This window comes from Macaca nemestrina, chromosome 7 (genome assembly GCF_043159975.1).
Source record: "Macaca nemestrina isolate mMacNem1 chromosome 7, mMacNem.hap1, whole genome shotgun sequence".
Taxonomy (NCBI): Eukaryota; Metazoa; Chordata; class Mammalia; order Primates; family Cercopithecidae; genus Macaca; species Macaca nemestrina.
The window spans coordinates 145,965,916-145,989,345 of record NC_092131.1 but is presented as its reverse complement, the minus strand read 5'-3'; the positions used below and the strand labels follow the sequence as shown (position 1 = coordinate 145,989,345).

The 23,430-nt window shown below is 35.8% G+C and overlaps 1 protein-coding gene and 1 pseudogene across 3 annotated transcripts in view; both read right to left on the bottom strand.

The window, feature by feature from the left end:
• LOC105489849 (regulatory factor X7) overlaps window positions 1–23,430 on the bottom strand; it is a 163,889-nt gene that overhangs the window by 95,784 nt on the left and 44,675 nt on the right. The gene's annotated exons all lie outside the window — the stretch shown is intronic.
• The window catches only part of LOC139355420 (hydroxyacyl-coenzyme A dehydrogenase, mitochondrial pseudogene), a 42,905-nt pseudogene continuing 19,480 nt past the window's right edge, over window positions 6–23,430 (bottom strand).

Below are 23,430 nucleotides of genomic sequence, written 5' to 3'. Positions count from 1 at the left end.
AAGAAAGAGAAAGTTAGGTTAGTAAAATGAAAAGTTTATTAACTATCTGCAATATTCTCAAAAAGATGTGGTAATTTAGTCCTTCTTACTATGAAAAAATAAATACAGCTTCCTATTAAGATTAGGGATTGTAGCCTAAAACTGTGTTTTTCACAAAGCAAAACAAAAATCTATTTCCCATTCAGTTTACTAAATTTAATCTTAAAGCATGGTCAAAATATTTCCTAAGTTTGTTTTGAATAAACAATTAAATTTTTAACTGTATATAAGTGCAGATTTATTACTATATTTACAAGTATGGCACAGAGCTTACAATAATTACGATTTTTACTGTCTGCCTGCCACTCTGGACAATAATTTGCTTAGCACTTAAAAGTCATAATGATGGACTACAATCTGTAACTGGTAAGGCTTGATACATAAAAGATCTGTTCCCCCCTCTGTCTCAACACACACACACACACACACACACACACACACACACACACACACACACACACACACACACACACACACACACCAGTAACAAGAATCCCTAGACATAAAAGCAATAATAAAAGATTAATTAATATAGTAATAAATTGGGAGGGCAGAAAAATACTTAGAAATAAACAATACAATAAAGCCACTATACATCAATTTAACTGAACTACTGAATATAAGTGAACTGTTAATACATAACACAAATGAAGCCAGTATAAAATAATTTAAACAACTAACCTTTGGATTTTGTTATAACACATAGGAAAGTGAAAATGCAAAGAAATCGTGCAAAGTGTTCAGGAACAGTTAACACTCAATCTTTAAAAGATGTTAAAACCAAATTGTCTTCTGTAAAAAGTTATAAAGCCAAATAAATGTAAAACAAAATTGGTTATTTGCCTTTGTATGTAGTCATACAGCTAAGCTATAATGTAAAAAAAAATTAGTATTTAAATCTCATTTAACACAATCAATAACAAAATTTTATACATGTACCCAGATTTCAAATTTCATTTTCTAAACAATAAAATATGACTGGATTCAGTTTAATTGCAAAGTTCAGAACGACTAAAAAGAGCAAAAAAAGTAAAGAATAACCGTAGGTTAAGAGGGACTGAATTCCCCTTCCCACAATCCTACAAAAGATTTTTAGAGGTTTTAAAATCTCCTTTTGGGATAACTTATATAGCTTATAATTCATTGGCACCTAACTTGTGCTATTTTTCTCTCTTCTCAATAACTCTCAGTTTCCTCTGAGATCTGAGAGTAATCTATAGATTAAGAATTGCTGCTAAAAAAGTAATGTATCCAGGATCCAACCATCTCTCATCACCTTGGTCTAAACAGTCATCATTGGCCAGGAGTGGTGGCTCATGCCTGTAATCCTAGCACTTTGGGAGGCCAAGGCAGGTGGATTGCCTTGGCTAAGAAGTTCGAGAACAGCCTGGGCAACACGGTAAAACCCCGTATCTACTAAAAAAAAAAAAAAAAAAAAACAATTAGCTGCGCCTGGCAGCGTGCACCTGTAGTCCCAGCTACTTGGGAGGCTGAGGCAGGAGAATTGCTTGAACCTGGGAGGCAGAGCTTGCAGTGAGCCAAGATAGTACCACTGCACTCCAGTCTGGGCAACAGAGTGAGACTCTGTCTCCAAAAAAATAAAACAAAACAAACAGTCATTATTTCTTGTCTAAGGTGTTACAACAACCTTTTAACTGGTTTCTCTGCTTCTATCTTTGCCATATCACCAACCACCACACCCTGTGGGCTACTCCCAACAAAGTGGCCAGAGTGATTCTTTTTGAAGATGACATTAGTCCTTTGCTCCAAAGTCTTTACCATGGCCATAAAAACCCACTATGACCCAATCCTCTGCTGTCTTTCTGGTCTAATCTCATACTAGTCTATTCTTCATTCATTCAGCTCTAGCCAGGCAGCCTCCATGACAGCTTCATGGCAGAAGCGGGCCCTGCACTGGCTTGCTCTGTCAGCCTCTAGGACTTTTCTCCCATATAACTTATCCCTTTACTTTCTTTGTTACTTTGCTCCATGTTATCTTCAACAGACAGTTCTTCACTGACTTCCCCATATAAAATACTCCCAATCACTCTCTATAGCTCTCATCCTGCTTTATTTTTCATCATTGCACTTATCACCAGTGATATTATAATTTTATTAATTTGTTTACCAGCTATCTTCCTTGACTAGAATTTAAACTTCATGATAGCAAGCTTTGTTTTGCTCATTGCTGTGTTATCATCTGGTACATGTAAGGAGTTCAATAAAATCTGTTGAATGAATAAATGAAAAATAATTTCAGTCCCCCAGATGAAGAAAAGTCCTTGTAAAGACTGGGACCACTTAAGAATGAGTTTTTATATAAATTAGTATGAAAAGGAAATGTTTATTTTATAACATACAGATCTCGATATATTTTCATTGTACCAGTAACTGACTACTCTATGGGATTATCTAAGTAGGATGGTTATCTAAGGAGGATGATTTTATCTACCTTAGAGCTTGGTAAAGCTCTAAAACATATATATAAATGATAGCCTTTTAAAGCAGGGGTACCCAACTCTCATCCCTGTTAGGAACAGGGTCACACAGCAGGAGGTGAGCAGCCCAGTGCATTACTGCCTGACCTCTGCCTCCTGTCACATCAGTGGCAACATTAGATTCTCATAGGAGCCTGTGAACCCTATTGTGAACTGTACGTGTGAGGGATCAAGGCTGCATTGTCCTCATGAGAATCTCATGCCTGATGATCTGTCACTGTCTCCCATCAACCCCAGATGGGACCACTATCTAGCTGCAGAAAAACAAGCAGGCTCCCACTGATTCTACATTATGGTGAGTTGTATAATTATTTCATTATATTATTACAATGTAATAATAACATAAATACACTGTACTATAAATGTAATGAGTTTGAATCATCCCCAAACCATCTCCCCCACCCCTCGATCTATGGGAAAATTTTTTGTCTTCTATGAATTTGGTCCCTGGTGCCAAAATGGTTGCGGACTGCTGTTTTAAAGGATAGAGTTATAAAGAAAAATGAAAGCCCTTCTGGTAGACGAGGGCCCTGGAATCACTTAGCCCCTTGATTATTTTTACTTTATACTTAAACATAATAGAACAATATAGATGAAGTTTAAGTTCCCCTTTTCTTCTGCCTAGTCTTATACCCCTCCCTACCTTCTCAAAGGCAACTATCATTAATCCAATGTGTAAACTTTCCAGTTGTTACTTCAAGTTGTTCCTTGTATTAAACAAAAATCTATAAGCAACATACACTGTTCTGTGAAGCTTTTAAATGTTTATGTAAGTTCCATTACACTGTACATATTCTACAATTTTTTAAACTCAACATTGTTTTTGAGATCCATCCATGTTGATACACTCAGATGAAGTTCATTCATTTTAACTACTAAAAATTATCCCATTGAATAAATAATCAGATTTATTCATCTATTTCTCTACTGAAAGGTAATTATGTAGCTTCCAGTTTTTCTACAAACAGTACTGCCGTAAGTGTCTTTGTATATGTCTCTTGGTATATACCTGTAAGAATTTCTCAGCTATAAATCTCGAAGTCAATTTTCTAGGGCTTATGATTTGTTTCTATTTTATTTTATATTAACAAATTTCTCTCTCAAACACTTATATCCATTTATACTTCCATTAGCAGTATATGATAGTTCTTACTTTCTTATTACCTTGCATATATATGCCATTTATACATGATACAGGTAATACATATATACTAAAAGGTTACTATTCCAATGGACATGAAATTTTATTTTTTTTAAAAATTGTCTTTTCCTCAATTACTAGCAATGCTGTGTGCCTTTTAACCTGCCTGCTAGACATAGGGATTTTCTCCCCCATGAATTGTTGGTTCCTATCCTTTGCATATTTTTAAGTGGAGCTATTTATTACATTATAGAAGCTTTATATATTCTGGATACTAATTCTATTATATATATTTAACTTTGTTAATAACTTTTATTAAAGTTAACATTTTGATCTAGTCAAATAATTTTTTTCCTTTATGAGTTATTTTTATGTCTTATTTAAGAAATCCTATCTAAGATTAAAAGCAGTCTATATTTTATTCTAAAAGTTTTGAAGTTAGCTTTTCTCAGTTTGATCTTTAATTGGAATTTATTCTTGTGTATGGTCTGGTGTAATATACAGTATATACTATTTCCATCTGGGAACCCATTCACTATTTTATTATACTAAATTTCAGTATGTGCTTTAATCTTTTTCTGGGCCTTTTCTGTTTTATTATTAATCTACTCATCTATCCCTAAATCAACACCACACTTTGAATTTATTACTGCTATAAAATTTAGGTCTAGTTATTTGATTGCATGACCCTCCTTGTTCATTTCCAAAACAGTCTTGAAAATTCTTGGACCTTTGTTTTTCCAGGTGAATTTTTCAATCAGGTTTCTGATTTCACAAAAGTCCTCCTAAACTTTATGTAGGACTTTATTTTTGGACTGTATTAATGCTATAGGTTGAATGGGAGATGATGACTGATAATTTGGATTTTTTTTTTATCTGTCCTTAAAATGTCATTTCCTTTCTGAATAAATATTTTGTTAGAAAGAGTACAAGGCAACTTACAGATGGTATTGTGAATTTTATCTGTGTGTTGATGTTCAGGCAAACTATTGGTTTTCTACGTTGACCTTATCTCCAGCAACCTTCATGAACTTTTATTAGTTCTAATAGCATGTAGATTTTTATTTTTTGAGACAGAGTTTTGCTTTTGTTGCCGAGGCTGGAATGCAGTACGCCATCGCAGCTCACCACAACCTCTGCCTCCCGGGTTCAAGCAATTGTCCTGCCTCAGCCTCCTGGGTAGTTGGCATTAGAGGTATGCACCACCACGCTCGGTTAATTTTGTATTTTTTTTTTTTTTTTTTTTTTTGGAGAGACTGGGTTTCTCTATGTTGGTCAGGCTGTTCTCGAATTCCCAACCGCAGGTGATCCACCCACCTTGGCCTCCGAAAGTGCTGGGATTACAGGTGTAAGCCATCGTGCCCGGACAGTTCTAATAGTATGTAGATTCTCTTGCAGGTAATCATTTCATTTATAATTAATATTTTTCTTCCTTTCCAATCTTTATGTCTCTTTCTCCCTCCTTTTTCTTATCTAATTACTTTGGCTAAAATCTCCAATATAATAAAGAGTAGCAGTAACAGAAGATATCCTTGTTTTGTTTCTGCACTAAAGAATTTATTTCTAAGCTTTCTGTAATCAAGAATAATTCTGGTAACATGTGTTTTAGTAAATGTTCTCTATCCATTTAAGACACTTTTTTTTTTTAGTGCTACTAGTATGACAGTTAAGGCTTTTGCTCTTCTTTTCTCTCTGCCAAGGAACGCTCTTCAAAAGTGCTACCTGCCTGACATGCTCCCTTACTTTTCTGTGCTCAGTGGTTCAAACGTTATCTCCTTAGAAACCTTCCCTGACTGTATCTTGTCATTCTCTTGTCCTTTACACGTTGCTTTATCTTTATTATAATTACTGCCACTGGCATTTATCTGTTTGTCCAACATCCCCACTAGCTTTATAAAGAAAGAAGTTGGTATGATTTGCTTACTACTATCTTCCCAACACAAGGAACAGTACCTGGCAAGGAGGCTTATTATCTATTATCTTTTTTAAAAAAACTAGCTTTGAATTTTCTTGATTGAGCTCTTTTTTGACATCTCATCAGTTTTTATTTATTTTTTGTTTTTCTTCTGCATTATTTGTATTTATGCTGTTAAAGTTGAATACAAAACACATTTTCCCCTTACTTCTTTGTTTTTAATAAGCACACACAAGAAAGACTTTATCTTTCTATTCCTGAAAAATTTCCATTAACTGGAACCTACAAATTTCGCTATGTATTATTTTGTTATTTAATTTTAAATATTTTGTAATTTAGTATTTGATGTCCATGAATATATATGTATCTTATTTTTAAACTATCTACTACCAATCAGTTACTTTTTCACTTCAGCCAGGGAATATGGTTTTCATGATGAAAACTTCCTTTGGGACCCAACTCACAGTCATATTTTTTAAGAATCTATGTATCCTTTAAAAAAATCTGTATTCTCTATTTATCTGCTAGAGGGATTTCCATACAGATCTATATTTAATCAAGTGTATTAATTATGCTATTTAAAAATTTTGTTGCCATTTTATCTACCAGTTTCTGACAACTACGACTGGACATTTATTAATTTCTCTTTGGAAGTGTCAATTTTTGCATTCTTAACTCTAAGACTATACTGCTAAGACTATATTCTATATAAATAAGACTATAATTTTTACATTTTCTTGGTAGTATATTCCTTTTATCAAGATCTAGTGTCCTTTACGGTAATGCCATTTTGTCTTAAGCTCTACTCTGTTGTATATTAATTTTGTCAAACCATCTTTTTGTTTTCTGGTTTTTACTACTGATGAGAAATTTGTGGTCAGTCTCCCTTTCCTCATGTGATTTATTCTTTTTAATTTAATCATGAGTTCATTTTAAGCAAGGATATTTTCTCCAGGGAAGTCCTGTATACCTGGATTGGCATTATTTTCTCTCGTGATCTGAAATTTTTAAATTATGAACTTATCTTCACAACAATTATTTTTCAGAGTAATCTTATATCCTGTGGGTTACAGAAGCAGTTTCATATTTGTCTCTGCTGAATTTCTAAGGGTTTAATGGTTCCAGACATATTTGTATACTGATTTATTGATTTAGAGTCCTTGTACCAAAAGGAAACTATGATATCAAATCAAACTCCACATTCATCTATAATACAGGCTTAAGGCTCCAGATCTCATATTTTACCCTTCTACATGCCCTGGGCAAACAGCAGGCTTACCTGAAACTTCCTGGGTCTGTCTGTGGGTTCCCTTTTTCAGTCCCATTTTATAGGTAAAGATCTCTCTTCAGGTTCTATGCTTTAGTTTATCAGTTCCAACTACCTTGTGAGAGCACAGAGTATGTGGCCTAGACTTTTCTATGAACATTAAGACATCAATCCCCAGCATTTAAGGTCTGTATGAGGACATGAAAACCACTATGGGCCATTTAGGAATTAGTTCCTGCTTACCACCTTTCTTAATTCAGCTTCCCTGACTCCTTGTTACTAGCACCTATGAATTTAATTTCTCTTTCTTGATTTGAAGCTTTTATATATGTAAATAACCTTTCTGTATATATCTTATCAACAGTTTATGTCCGGAGTGTGGGGTGAACATCCTGCCACAAGAGCTCAACTATACTATCCAGGAGTCTTTTACTACATGGGTGTATACATAAACTATATGTATACATATAAACTGTATACATAAATGTGTATGTGTATATATGTATAATATACACACATTTCTATACATATATGTGTGTATCATAAACCTATCATAGTTTTATACCAGTGTTAATGGAATATTTTTGAAAACTTCCCCCAAATTCTACCACTACAACCAATAAACTCTTTTCTTTTTTCACATATTCTCTCCAATATGTATTCATGAACATATCTAATTTTTAACACAGCTATAATCAAACCAGGGTATTATTTAAATTTGCCAAAATCATATTCTAATAGTCTTCAAATTTTTAATGTCATGTATTTTTTGTAATTCCATTTAGCAGATGTTTCATAATTTCCTAAACTATTACCTGAATATACTTTGTTTTAATTGTTTCAATTAAAATAATGCTTCAATGTTCTGCTTCAGATAATGACAATTTAACATATATTAAAATTAACTTGCCATACATAACAATTATACATTCTGGACAAAATACAAAAACAAATGTTAAGTCAAAAGAGTAATCAAAAGCAGGTAGCAACTGGAAGGAAGTTAGCCTTAAATGAGAAAACTGTACTGGTATAGTTTTTTTTTTTTTTTTTTTGAGATGGAGTCTTGCTCTCTCGCCCAGGCTGGAAGGCAGAGGCGAGATCTCAGTTCACTGCAACCTCCACCTCCTGGGTTCAAGTGATTCTCCTGCCTCAGCCTCCTGAGTAGCTGGGATTACAGGCACATGCTGCTACGCCTGGCTAATTTTTTGTATTTAAGTAGAGATGGGGTTTCACGGTGTTGCCCAGGCTGGTCTAGAACTCCTGAGCTCAAGAAATCCACCTGCCTCGGCCTCCCAAAGTGCACTGGTAGAATCTGTTGTCTTGCTAGCTTAAAAAGGACAAAGTTTGTGGTTGCCAAGGCAGCTTAAAAGTGAAAGGTAGAATCCCAGAAAGGAAAGTGCTGCAAAATTTCTATACGAACTACACCCAATATTTGAATGACCCTAGCCTGAGGAAGACTCCAAGGTTCTTCACAAAGAGAAACAGCTGGAAGGTGAAAGGATCTGAGATGAGATTTCTGCTGCTGCCTGTCACAGAAAAAATCATGTTGGGGGTTGAATCCAGCCACATTAGATGTCTACTAAGACAAAAATTCAACACTCATCAGAGAAAAATAACAGAATCCAAAGTCTATAATATGTCACCCATAATGCCCATTACACAAGCAAAATACACTATAGTGAACAAACAGGAAAAAAAGACCTAGAGTCAAGAGAAAAAGCAGCTCACAGACACCAAATCCTGAATGATCTAAGTGTCAGAATTATCAGACAAGGACTTCAAAGCAAGTATTATAAACATTTTCAAGTATTTAAAGGAAAATATGGTCATAATAAATGTTTGCATGGGGAAATCTCAGCTGACAAATGGAAGCTATGAAAAAGAACCAAATGGAAGTTCCAGAACTTAAAAGGTATAATGTCTGAAATGAAAAATTCATTGGATGGCCTTAATTTGAGATCAGATGGCAGAAAAAGGGCCACTTAACTGGAAAATCAATAGGTCTATTGAATGTGAAGAAAAGACTTTAAAAAAATAATAAACAGAGCTTCAGAAATTTAAAGTTCAATATTAAGTGGTCTAACTATGTACAATGGGAGAGGAGAGATAATGAGACAGAAAAATACAATATTTAATAAATGGCCAAAGTCTTTCCAAATTCTAAGAAAAACACAAATTTCTAGATCCAAGAAGTTCAGCAAATTCCAAGCAGGATAATTATAAAGAACCCACACATAGTCAAAAGGATGAAAAAACAAAGATAAAAAGCACACTGTGAAAGCAGCCAGAAAAAAGTAACATTGCATGCAGTGAAAAAGTTATATGAATGAAACCTGACTAATGATACCTGACTTCTACTGACAGTAAACTGATTTGCAGCAGAGGTACCAAAGCAATTCAAGGGACAAAAGAAAATCGTTACTACAAATTCTGATGGAGTAACTAGACACATCTGTAAACAAATGTACAAACCTCATACTACAGAAAAATTTGAGCTGAAGCTTAAAATGTCTAGAAGAAACCATAGGAGAATATGCTGATGTGAGAGCGGACAAAGATTTCTTAGGGTTACAGAAGCAATAAACATTTTTTTTTCTTTTTGAGACAGAGTCTCACTTTATCACCTGGGCTGGAGTGCAGTGGTATGATCTCGGCTCACTTCAACCTCCACCTCCAGGGTTCAAGTGATTCTGCTGCCTCAGCCTCCCCAGTAGCTAGGCCACGACGCCCAGCTGATTTTTGTATTTTCAGTAGAGATGGGGTTTTGCTGTGTTGGCCATGCTGGTGTTGAACTCCTGACCTCGGGTGATCCACCCACCTCGGCCTCCCAAAGTGCTGGGATTACAAGCATGAGCCACTGTGCCCCGCTGCAATAAACATTTTTAAAAAGGCTTTGGGAGGCCAAGGCGGAAAAACTGCTTGAGGCCAGGAGTTTGAGACCAGCCTGGGCAACACGGTGAGACTCTATTTCTACAATTTTTTTTTAAAAAGCCAGGCGTGGTGGTGCATGCCTGTAGCCCTTAGCTACTCGGAGGCTGAGAATCGCTTGAGCCCAGGAGTTCAAGGCTTCAGTGAGCTCTGATCATGTTACCACTTCAGCCAGGACAACAGAGCGAGACCGTTTCTAAAAACAAAAATAAATCAGACCCAATCAAAATAACAGTAAACTTCCATTCACTGAACTACATCAATTAAGAAGGTAAAAAAACCACCAACTAAATAAAATACTTGAAAAACATACCTGACAAAACATTTATGCCTAGAATATATAAGGAACTCCTACAATTCTGTAGTAAAAGACAGGTAACTCAATAAATAAAGAGCAAACAACTGGAATAGCTATTTCACAAAAATGTACAAAAATGTCCAATAAACACATGAAAAGATGTTCAAGGAACCAAGCCATCAAGGAAATACAAATCAAAATCGCAATGATATACCATTAGGAGGCTTAAATTAAAAATGCCAAAGACCCAAATATTGGCAAGGATTTGAAGCAACCATAACTCTCATATATTTATGGTGGGAATGTGAAACGCAAAACCACCTTGGACTAGTTTAGCATTTAGACATAAACCTACCATAAGTATTTATCCAACAGGAATCAAACTAGATGTCCACAAAACAGATGTTGAAGAAAAAGAATGTTCATATCATCTTTATAATAATTCCAAACTGGAAACAATGCAAATGATATCAATGTAAGAATGAATAAGCACTTTGTGGCATAGTCACACAATGGAATACTACCCAGCAATTAAAAGAAACGCATACATACATAGAGGAACATGGATGAATCTAATAGATATTATACTGAGCCATATAAAACACCTAGAAAAGTTCATTCTGTATGATTTTACTTATATGAAGTTCTAGAATAGGTAAAATTAATACATGATAAAGGAAAAATTAGAAAAAGTAGCTGTCTCAGGATGAGGCTTCCCTGCTGACTGGGAAGGATCATGTACAGACAACATAATGCAATGCTCCATTTCCCTTTTCAGGAAAGAATTCTGACCCACTGCTGGGAGTGCAGTGCAGTGCAGCACAAAGCCCTCGGTGTTTGTCAGCATTCAGTGTCTGTGCCCTTGGGTACGATTGTTTAGGCTGAAGGAAATACCACTTCTCAAGGACATACCAATTTCCAGGGATAGCCCATATCTAGACACTAATCAACATGGGGATATTAAGGACCAGCCCCTTCCCCCAACTTGAGACAGCTTTGATTGGTCATTCTATCTTCGGAACTCTTCAGCATTGCAGTTCAACCTTCCCTCTGCCCAAGCTGTTTCCTTCCCCTCCATTCCCTTCCATAGATCATAGATCATAGAATCACAAAAGCACTCCCTAATAAAGTGGTCCTTAAAATATGATTCCTGGACTAACAGTATCAGCATACCTGGGAACTAGTTAAAAATGCAAATTTCTGGGTCCCACTACAGACCTCCTGAATTGGAAAGCAGAAGCACCATTTACATGTGAAGAGCTTCCTATCAACTTTTTGTGCCCTACTCTTAAATATACTCAGATGGATAGACAACTGGAAAAAACTCTCCAATATGAAAGACAGAGAAAAAAGGGGGTGAAACCCTTACTTGGGCCGGGCGCGGTGGCTCAAGCCTGTAATCCCAGCACTTTGGGAGGCCGAGACGGGCGGATCACGAGGTGAGGAGTTCGAGACCATCCTGGCTAACACGGTGAAACCCCGTCTCTACTAAAAAATGCAAAAAACTGGCCGGGCTAGGTGGCGGGCGCCTGTAGTCTCGGCTACTCGGGAGGCTGAGGCAGGAGAATGGCGTAAAAACCCGGGAGGCAGAGCTTGCAGTGAGCTGAGATCCGGCCACTGCACTCCAGCCTGGGCGACACAGCGAGACTCCGTCTCAAAAAAAAAAAAAAAGAAACCCTTACTTGGAAGAAATAACACTATGCAAAAAGAAAACAAAACTTTAATCCTCACGAAGGTTAAGGGAAGACGCTGCATTCAAGAAACACAAATTGGATACTATATACTTATATTTTTAAAGTATATTCAGAAAGTTAAAAAGAGACATCTTAGAAATTAAATCTATTTAGGCTGGCTATTTTCTCTTTGCTCTTTGAAATCACTCTCTACCCTCTGTGATAACCTAGGAAGCTGGACTTTTCACCATCAGTAGGGCTCCCTTCCTCTCTGCCAAATGTTTGTCACTGGACAGAGGTAGGGATGTAAAAGAAGAGAAAGGACCTGGTTCTTTCTGACAGGCAATGAGTTAGTGGTTTGGGTAACTGTGGTTTTTCTCGGCAGGTTTTGTAATATCTTTTTAAGTCAATAAATTGTAAGTTCCTAAAACTTTGATTAAAAATTAAATACATGAAAATTCAAGTAAATAAAATTTCAAATAACAAAACGTCAAAGTTATCAAAAAAGAAATGGAATTACCTATGGACAAAGGAGTTAGAAGAATATATTTGCAATTATCTCTCTTTTTACCATTACTCCAACTAGTTAAGAAAGCATTTTCAGCAGCTGGAAAAATATGCACAAAAATACACGTATCACTCAATAATAAACCACCAATACACATCTGAGCCTGCACTTAATAAAAGTAGGTAATATTTGACTTTTAAGTATTTCATAATTTAAATGTTCATTTATTATTTTGGGGTTTCTTAAACAATTTTATTTTATACATGTTTATTTGAACTCAAATTTTGACAGACTAAAAGACTGTATTTTGTTAGAGTCCATTTATAGGCAATTTTGCAACACTGATTTCTTGTGGGGAAAAAAAACCCAAAACAGACAGATAGTAATTATTACGATCTGTGGAACTGAATGACCAGGAAAGCCGACCTCTTACTGCAAACCAAGCACATGGAGATAAGTCCACCAATGCAGCAGCAGCATCTTGATGATGAGTTGAATGGAGACAAAACATCTTATGTTGTGCCCAGAAGGTAGGGTAAGGCTCAAAGCTGCAAGGGGCAAAATGTTCTCATAAAGGCAAGATTCAGGTGCTGCTTGCTGCAGCACTCCACAGACACACCCTGTCTGTCCCAATGGCTTGTGACTGCCACGCGGCAACAATGAACACAATATACTCTCACTCTCACTCTCAGAGCAAGTATCTTCCCCTTATGAGAGAATGAATTCAGGCAATTCTTTACAAAAATGACAGCATTTGTTCCAAGGCACCAACAGTATAAAGCTTTTCAGAAAGTACACAGAAATAAACAGACTAAACATGGGAATTAGTTCTTAATGGTGGAATCTGTTACTACTCTAACTAGTGTAAAAATAACTTCAGATAGATTACAATCAAAATGCATATCGAATAGACTGTGCTGTGTGAGGGAATGTCTGACCAAAGAGTATTCTCATAGGCACTTTGGGTGCTGCCTGGTAAGCGCTCACAAGGGTTCTTCTCAGGGCCAGAGAAGCTGAGCATCTTATGTATTTGTAAAATCCTTCTCCAGACTTCTTGCCAAGCTTCTTCTCTGCCATCAGCTTTTTCAAGGATGGGCTGGGCTGAAATATGGGGTTCTTCGTATCTATTTCATGCCATCCATTCATGATGAACTTCACAGAATCCAGCCCAACATTGTAATCTAGAAGCTCAGATGAGCCCCTGGGGTACCTGGCTCCTAACTTCATAGCAGTGTCAGTGTTTTCCTTGGATACGTCAAGTCATTCATGCAGCTTGACTGCTTCCATGAGGTGTTGAATCCTAAGATGGCTGACAATAAACCCAGGAGTGTCCTTGCAAGAAACAGGATGCTTTACCAAGGTTTTGCTCAAGTTTACCAAAGATTCAAATGTCTTTTGGGTGGTCATTGGTGTTTTAAAGACCTCTGCAAGTTTCATCAGGGGCACTGGGTTGAGTAAACGGAGGTCAGCAAATTGGTCTTGTTTGGTGGTAGCACTGGCTATGCTTGTAATTTGCAAAGAGGAAGTGTTGCTGGCAAAGTTGTATGTTCAGCAACAAACCTGTCCAACCTCTAGGAGAGTTTGATTTTCACCTTTCGACTTTCTACAATGGCCTCTACCACCAGGTCTGTGCTGTGGATTATGGATGTTGCATCTGTGCTGGTTGATATGCTGCTTAGGGTTTTCTCCACAAATTCATCATCAGCCTTAGGGTTTTCTACAAACAACTTCTTTGTCGCTTTCCTAAGGCTTTTCTCAATTCCCTCTTTATATTTTGCCAAGATGTCCTCGGTCTGGTCAAGGAACACTACTGTGTGGCTGGTCACTGCAGCAAACTGTGTGATGCTGATGACCATCATGTGCTTAATGATGATTTTTCTTGCCCAAGGATGTGGACAAGGAAGACCCCGAGTGCATTAACTGGCTGGTGATGAAAGCCATGGTGCAGTGGTGGCGACGACAGCAAGACCCAGGCAGGGAAGGCACATGTGGTGTGGGGACCAGCAGACGGGCAGCCTCTGAGGCCATTTTTTACTTTTGAATAAAACGATATTACTAATTTTATCTGCAAATAACTTTTGTTCAAATGACAATGTATGCTCAACATTTTTTTCTAATTTTTTAAATTGATTATTGTTGATAATCGATAAAACAGGCATTGAACTTCCAGTTTTGCTGATTTTTAACTTTTACAAAAATTTTAATTAAATAGTATCAGTCTGGTATTTTGGTATTAGATTTTAAAAAACAAAATATCAGTACCATAATTGTGCTGTGTATCATAACTATTACATTTATGGAACATGCTAACTACTTATCTTCTAAATCTTTCAAGATTTACATCTCAAGTCATATTGCCAGAATGTTATTGATATAAAGTAGTAGGGAAGAGGGGGAAAACACCAGCAATAAAGCAGATAAAAATTTAAGCAACAGAGATATAGCTTGAGAAAGCATATTGTGTTTTCTGTAAATCAAACTATAGAGTGAAGCTGGATAAAGCTTTCTTATCTAGGGGGGCTATACAAAAGAAATAACAAATTTTAGGAAGCATGTGTTTAAAAATTAAAACTTAGTCTAATCCTACTTTCTCACAAAGAAATACGTTACAAAAATACCATGTAATATTTCCCTTTATTCAAACAAAAACATGATACAATAAATAAATTAGCAGTCATGGGCCAAACATATACAATATATAATACAATGTAAGCAACAGTATGACAGAAAGAACATTTAGACAACTTGTTTGCTAGAAACATTTCAGAATCTGTTCCCCAATTTCAACAAATTGTTGATAAACTATTTTTTACTGCAGAAAATATTCTAGGAGACTCTCACTTATCCCTTCCAACACCACATTTAGCCTCTATCCAAAAGTTCAATGCTATGTTTACATTTATTTGGAGTCCTCAAGTCTGAAGTCAGAGTAACTCACAATTCCTATATACTTGATTCAAATTTCTTGTGTTGTAGAAACAGAGGTATCTGTGAATACCAGATACTAGATTTAACCCAAAGACAATCTGAGATAGAGGAGGTACAACTAGAAGAAGCTCTTACATTCTATCCTTGCCAGGAAAAATCAAACTCTTAGCTTCTACTCTTATAAAATAATTATTTCTGTTAAAAACACATTGACTTCAGATCCCTTTTGCAGGTTGTGACTTGGCTCACAGTCCATCATAGCAAATCTTATTTTTACCTTATACTTGCTTATATTAAATGAAAACTATTTACTTTTACTTTTGTTTGCTCATATGCTATAAAACAAAATTTTATATGTTTTTTAAAAACAATAATAGTCATAATGGTGGCTAATTCTAAAAAGGTGTAGCCAGAAAAAAAGGAAATAAAAAACACTTGGAATCACACCATGCAGACATTTAAATTCATTTACTTTGTTTTCTTAAAAATAATGGATTCTTTTGGTAAGGATGGGGAGAAATTGGAATCCTTGTACATTGCTTGTGGGAATGAACGATGGTCTGGCTGCTCTTGAAAAACCTGATTATGTCTTCAGAAAGCTAAAACACAGAATTACCACTTGTCCTAACAATTCCACCCAAAGAAATAAAAATAGGAATGCAAACAAAAACCTCTACACAAATGTGCCGAATGTTCATAGTAGCACTATTCACAAAAGTCAAATGGAGGAAACAACCCAAATGACCATCGATGGATGAACGGATAAACAAAATGTGACATATTATTAAAATGAAATATTATTCAACCATAAAAAGGAATTAAGTACCGGCACATGCTACAATACGGATAAACCTTGAAAACTTTATGCTAAGTGAAAGAAGGCAGACATAAAAGGTCACATATTGTATGATTCCCTGTATACAAAATCTCCAGAATATCTACATCCAGAGAGATAGAAAGTGGATGAGTGGTTGGTTGGGGTTGGGGAAATGAAGAGTGACTGCTTAATGTACATTCCTTTTAAATGATGAAAAATGTTCTGGAACTAGATAGAGGTGATGGCTACATAACACTGTAAAGTTACTAAATGCTACTGAATCGTACACTTTATGTGGTTAATTTTTATGTTATTAATTTTACCTAATAAAAAATAATTAGGATCATAAAATTAAGAAAAAACTTCCTTTAGATACTACCAGTGCCTAATCAACAGATTTCGAAGTATCAGTTCTGTTTCTCTCTGTAACCCAAGTTGCCTTTGAAATAATCATTGTTCACAGTGCTTGCCTGCTCTTATGAATTTTTAGAGACTCTAGTTTTCATGAAAGGAAATTAACCAAAGACCAATGTTTCTCAACCAGGTACTGACATTTAGGATGGCACCCTGCTTTACTTTATGGGTTCATCGAATGCATTATAAGATGTTTGGAATCATATGACGGTGTTCACTAAATGCCAGGAGTGCTTCCTAGACATTTTGACAAGCAAAATTGCCCTGCATTATTTCCACATGTTCCTAGTTGAAAGTCACTGCTCTAGAACAAAATGTCATATCCTATGTATTGTGTTACATTATAAGAAGTTCCCTAATATACGCAACTCAATGCTTTACAAATGAGTCATTTCAAAAGCTCACATGTTTTTATGTATGGAAAGTAAACTTCTTGCTTTTGACACAGGATGCTATAAAAATTTATTGATTTTATTGTTGTTCTAAACATAAAAATTAATTTCAATCAGAAGAATGAACTTTATCATGAGGTAATTTGTGCCTGATATTTGATTACTAGATCATATTACTCAAATGAATATTCAACTTCTACTAATAACACTATTTCATTCATTGATATATTTTCTTTGCTTTTTAAAAAATATTATCAGGTTCCAAATATATAGGAAAGTTATAAAGAATAATATAACACCCATGTACCTGCTAGCCAGTTTGACCAAACCTGAACTTTTTCCTTAAGAAAACTTTACAGACAAAGTTCCCATGGGATCTTTTCCTATCTCACTCCACCATTCCTTTCTCAGTGGTGACCACTATCCAGAAGTTATTATTCCCATGAATGTATATACATTTACTACAAATGTTGACTATCTCTATAAACAATATAATAGTTTTGCTTACTTCACAGGCATTAAGTTCTGCTGCATGTATCATTCTTTTTTTAAAAAAAAAATTTACTTAATAGGCATTAGAAGTTTATCTATTTTGGTACATTCTAGTTTATCCATTTTAACTGTTACATAGAAGTGTGGATTAAATTGTATGTCCAGACTCCTCCCCAAATTTGTATGTTGAAGCCCTAACCCCCGAGGGCTGTATCTGATGGAACAGATACAGCACTCAGAAGGAATCAACCATGCTGGCACCTTGATCTTGGACCTCAAGCCACCAGAACTGGTAAAAAATAAATTTCTATTACTTAAGCCATCAAGTCTGTGGTACTTTGTTATGGCTGCCCTAGCAAACTAATATGCACAGTATTCCACTGTTTGAACATACTGCTTTATTTATTCTTTAATAATGGGCTCTTATCGTATTTCCAGCTCTGTACTGTAACATACAACATTGTAACAAATATTTGGTATGGAGATATTGTTATTCTTATTGCAGGACTTTTTCTTGGACACATACACAAATATATGCACACACATTACAGTATGTTTATCTTCAACTTTCTGATTATTGCCAAATTGCCTTTCAAGGTAATTTTGGCCAATCTCTACTCCATCAGCTGTGTATAAGACTCATTTCTCTCTATCCTCTCCAAAATTGGTAATGACAGACTTCTGCCAATCAGATGGGTATGAAATATTTTGTTTTAAAACGCATTTCTTTATCAGTGACGTTGAACACCTTAATGTATTTACTGACTACTAAGTTTTCTTCTGTGAACTGCCTACTCATATCCTTTACCCCTTTTTAACGTGGTTGTTTTTATTATTTTATTTACTAATAGGAGCTCTTTTTATACTTTAGATACTAATCTTTTGTCAATTACTTGAGTTACAAATAACTTCTCGCCATCAGCAGCATGTTGCTTTTTTTTAAGTGTTCATTGTCCAAGGAGAGTTTTTATGTTAATTTAGTCAAATATTTTTCTTTATGAAAAGTGCTTTTGATGTGTTTTTAAAAATCTTCCTTATCGTGAGCTCACAATGTTATTTTATTTTCTTCTAAACTTCTGCTTTTCACATTTGGGGGCTGAGTTTTTCTGGATTCTATGTGTGATGTGATCTTTTTTTTTTAAATATAGATAATGAAATGTCCCAATGGGCCATCCCTTCCCTTGCACACAAGGCCTATGTCTTGTTAACCTGCTTCCTAAGTCTAGCACTTTGCCTGGAACACATTAGGCAATTATAAACATGTGATCAATAAAAGGAAGGATGGAAGAAAGAGAAGGGAGAGAAAGGGAAGCAAGGCAGGGATAGGAGTGTGGAAAAAAGTATTTGGATCATGGTCTTTGATATAAACTATATATTAGAACCATACAAGTCAAAAGGGCATTAAAACAGATTCAAGGGGTGGATTGCAGGAAGATGGGCTTTCCAGGATTCTGGAATGCTAGAGGTAAATATATCACTTAAGTGCATCTGGGCACTGACTCTGCTTTCTCTCCCCCAGGATGAGAATCTGGCCTTGCTAGAGCTGAATTAGTTCAAAATCCAGAAAATTGTGGTGTTATAAATATCACTTATTAAGTGTTTGCAGAATGTTCAAGAAAGCCTAGGTACAAAAGGGCAATGTTACATTCAGAAATTGATACAGCAATGCTAGCTGAACCTTTCCCGTAGGGACAGTGGCTACATGTACCACAGGAAACCTAAAGAGATGGGAAAACTTTTTTTTTTTTTGAGACGGAGTCCCGCTCTGTCGCCCAGGCTGCAGTGCAGTGACCGGATCGCAGCTCACTGCAAGCTCCGCCTCCCGGGTTTACGCCATTCTCCTGCCTCAGCCTCCCGAGTAGCTGGGACTACAGGCGCCCGCCACCTCGCCCGGCTAGTTTTTCGTATTTTCAGTAGAGACGGGGTTTCACCGTGTTAGCCAGGATGGTCTCGATCTCCTGACCTCGTGATCCGCCCGTCTCGGCTTCCCAAAGTGCTGGGATTACAGGCTTGAGCCACCGCGCCCGGCCAGCCTTTTTTAGATATACTGTATTTGCTACTATTCAGAATAGTCATTTGGTTTCTATATTCTTAACTAAATAATTTAGGAGCATACAACAGGTGGGTAATAGTCTCTTCCCAACAATCCCTAACCTGAAGTTCAAAGGCGGAGTGCCATAGTGGAGGGTATAAAGAAACAGAAGAATGGGACCTGGAATGACTTTTGCCTCAGATGCCCTCAAAAGAAAAACATCTCTCCCTAGAGCAACATTATATCTAGTTCACTATAGTCAAGGAAGTATGTTCCATTAGAGAGAAAGGGGCTTAGCCTCCCAGTGTAAGTACACACCACCACCTACAAAGTATTCTTGCTGAAATACTGAAACATATCTCTACTTAACTACCAATTTATATTAATAAAGGGGAAGAGGAATATGCTACATAGCACCATGAAGATAAAATCAGCAAATCCAGACTGTGGGAAACTCCATAGGACAAAGGATCCAATTTCTTCAACAAATAAAAAACTTCAAGAATTTTTTAAAGGGATCTAGAGTTTAAGAGATATCCACCAGTAGCTATAAGGACACTGATTCAAACAAACTGTAAATGTGATATGATGTCTGGGATTCTCTTCAAAATAACCAATGAAGAGTTACAGACAAATAAGATTATGAAACTAATTGTTAAAGTTGAATAACAAAGACCTGAGAGTTCAATGTCTTTTCTCTCCTTTTGTATACATTCAAAACATATTACAATGAAAAGTTAAAAGAGGGGGCTGGGTGTGGTGGCTTATGCTTATAACCCAGCACTTTGGGAGGTCAAGATGGGAGGATCACTTGAGGCCAGGAGTTCAAGACCAGCCTGGTCAACATAGGAAGACCCCATCTCTGACAAACAAAAAAAAGTTAAAAGAGGGGAAGGACTTAGCAGATCCTTTTAAAAGGAAAAGCAAATAAACCAAGTAGGACCTACAGCTAAGAGACTAGAGCCTGAGATCTAAAAACCTTCTGATGTTGATTTAAACTGTGAAAAACTTAAAATATACAAGAGAAGGCTGTAAATCAAAGATTCAGTCACTATAACCAGTCTACTGAGTCACTGTTAATCAGTATTTACTTACGCTACCATTGAGTGATACTGAAAGATTATTATTTGAAAGCGTAGAATATAATGACTCATTTTTGCTTTCTAAAGAGTTATTTTCCTTTTTTGCTGTCCTTCCACGTATTGGTATCTTTCCTTATGTGATTGCTGGTTGCTCCAAATACTGAATTTTACCTTTGTAATATTTAAAAAATAGCTAATTTGCTCTAACAGGATTGTAAAAATACATATTTTGGGGAGGCAGAGTACTGAACAAATTGTGCTGCTCTCTTTAGTCTCAATCTATGTGCTTTCCCAGTTTTCTTCAATGCAAGCATTTTCAGGTTGATATTAATATTAAAAGCTCAAAGAGTCAACAGGACTCAAATAAGTCAAATAATAAGAAAGCATTTGCACATATAAAGTTAAAAAGATCTTCAAATAAATTTATCTAGCAAGAAACACCATGGTAAATATAGCAGGAACCAAAAACATGGTCTTGACAGGAAGAATTCCAATTCTGCAACTACAAGCTATATGCCCTTAATGTAGATGAATTATTTTTCCCCTGAGGCATACTCTATCTCCTCCAGAGATTTTTTAAATAAAGATTCAACATTTATATAAAAAGCCATACTGTAATAACAAGCATGTAATAGGTTCTTAATGAATGCCACATAAAACTAAATCTAGTCTAACCCTTTCATTTATAAATTAGGATAAAAAAAATGACTTGTTCAAGGTCACATATTGATTTTTATTTGGCTCCATTATTCAGTTAAAAATGCTATGATTATGTCTGATAATAATGCCTCTATTTTACAGTGGGATTTTAATCAAGAAGAACATTTTGTGCCCCAGTCTTACCATTTTGGAACTTCCTTTGTCGTAGAAACATTATATATTGTCAGTAAATAAGCTGAATTAAAGGTCAATGCCCTCTAGTGCTAAACCTTCAGAGGTAGGTGCAGGTTCCAAATACAGGCAAATTTACCTAGTCTACAGAACAGGAAACAATCTCCATAAAAATAAGGACATGAAAACATGAGATAGCTGCATGCACAGTGACCCATCTGTAAGGATGACTATTCTCTCTGGGAGATGAGATTTTAAGCCTTTACTTTCTTTTCAAATGTTTAAAAAGCTTTTTAACTTTTTGTTATTAAGTTTTTATAATACATAAAACATTTAAAAAGAAGCCAAAACACAGGGCATGATAACATCACTGGATTGCGCAGTGGGGAAAACAACTCTTCTTCCCCTACTGCATAGTTTCAGAGGAAGTTACACATCCATGTGGCTTAGTATCTAACGTTACATTAAGAAAGTCATAAAAGTGCTGTAATCCCAGCACTTTGGGAGGCCGAGGTGGGCGGATCATGAGGTCAGAAGATCGAGACCATCCTGGGCAACATGGCGAAACCCCATCTCTACTAAAAATACAAAAATTAGCTGGGCGTGGTGGCGCATGCCTGTAATCCCAGCTACTCGGGAGGCTGAGGCAGGAGAATTGCTTGAATCAGGGAGTTGGAGGTTGCAGTGAGCCGAGATCACACCACTGCACTCCAACCTGGCAAAAGGGCGAGACTCTGTCTCAAAAAATAAAAAAAGAAAAAGTTGTGTCAGAGACAAGGCAGATCTTTAAACTGAGAAAAATAAGGGGATAAATGTGACTTCACTTTTTTTAATGTACTTCAGGTGTCACTAATAGGTGACATGCTAAGTACGTACAAGTCTTTTTTTTTTTTTTTTTTAACTGAAAAGCATTAAACCAGACCATGGTATTAGGTGCTTAACTGAGATTATAAAAAAGAAAACCAACATGGAAATGGTTTAGAGAGCTGAAGTTAAAATGAGAATTCCATTAAGATGGCATATATAGGTAATGGTGCTTAATGGGAAGATTAGGGACTATACCAATGTCTCATATAAATTAATATGAGAACATTTCTTAAAATTGTAGCTAAAATGGCCCTACAGGTATACTTGTAAGATATGACTTATTACTCTTTTCTAGAGTTAAGAGCTTATTAGGGCAGTAAAGAGTTCAATATCCCAAATATGATCCAAAAAATAAAGTCGCCAAGTTCAATGTCTTGTAGTCCTCCACTTAAACCCAAGAATCACAGAACTTTTCTTATAACTAAAGGCAAAAAAAATACGAAAACCAATTTGATAGTTAATATTAAAATTCTCTTCTACAAGGCAGTAAGAGAACCAAAGGAAAGAAAATCTAGCCTAAAAGCATTTCATAATCTATAAAGGAGAAGGCTATCTAAGGAGATAAAAATTATGAATTAATCTCCTCAATGTTCAAATGATTCTCTAGAGAGGAAGATATCAAAACTGATATATTTTTAAAGATAGAAGAGTTATTAGTGGAAATAGGTAAAATAATTTATTAAGGATATAGTTAGAAATGTCTAGAGTTTTCATTTTTCTCCTTGTGCCTAAAGCATAATTCTATGTAGGAATGTCTGGTAGTAATCTCTTTTCGGGCTACTTCAAAGCAATGTATGGATAAGAAATCATTTGTTTTTTGGCCAAAAGTTTAAAAAACACACCCACACAGAAAAACTGCTAAGTAACACAATTTTTCCCTAGACCAGAAAGCTTTATAAAAACCTGGATAATCAGGCTTAGTCTCTGAAACCTATCAGTTCATGGGAAAAGTGCCTACAGTCTCACTATCCAATAGAAATATAATCCGAACCAAAGAAATCTTAAATTACCTAGTACATTAAGAAGTAAAAAACAGATACTACATTTAGTAAAATATTTTAATGTAATTATTAAATATTAACATTTTGATGTATCTTAGTTACATTATTAACATTTTGATATTATTAACATTTTGATATGCAATGAATATAAATAGAGATACTTTAGATCTTTTTCATACTAAGTCTTTGAAATCCAATGTGTATTTTATACTTACAACACATCTCAATTTGATTTAGCCACATTTCAACTATTCAACAGCCACATGTAACTAGTGGCTACTGTACTGGCCTGTGTATGTCTATGGCA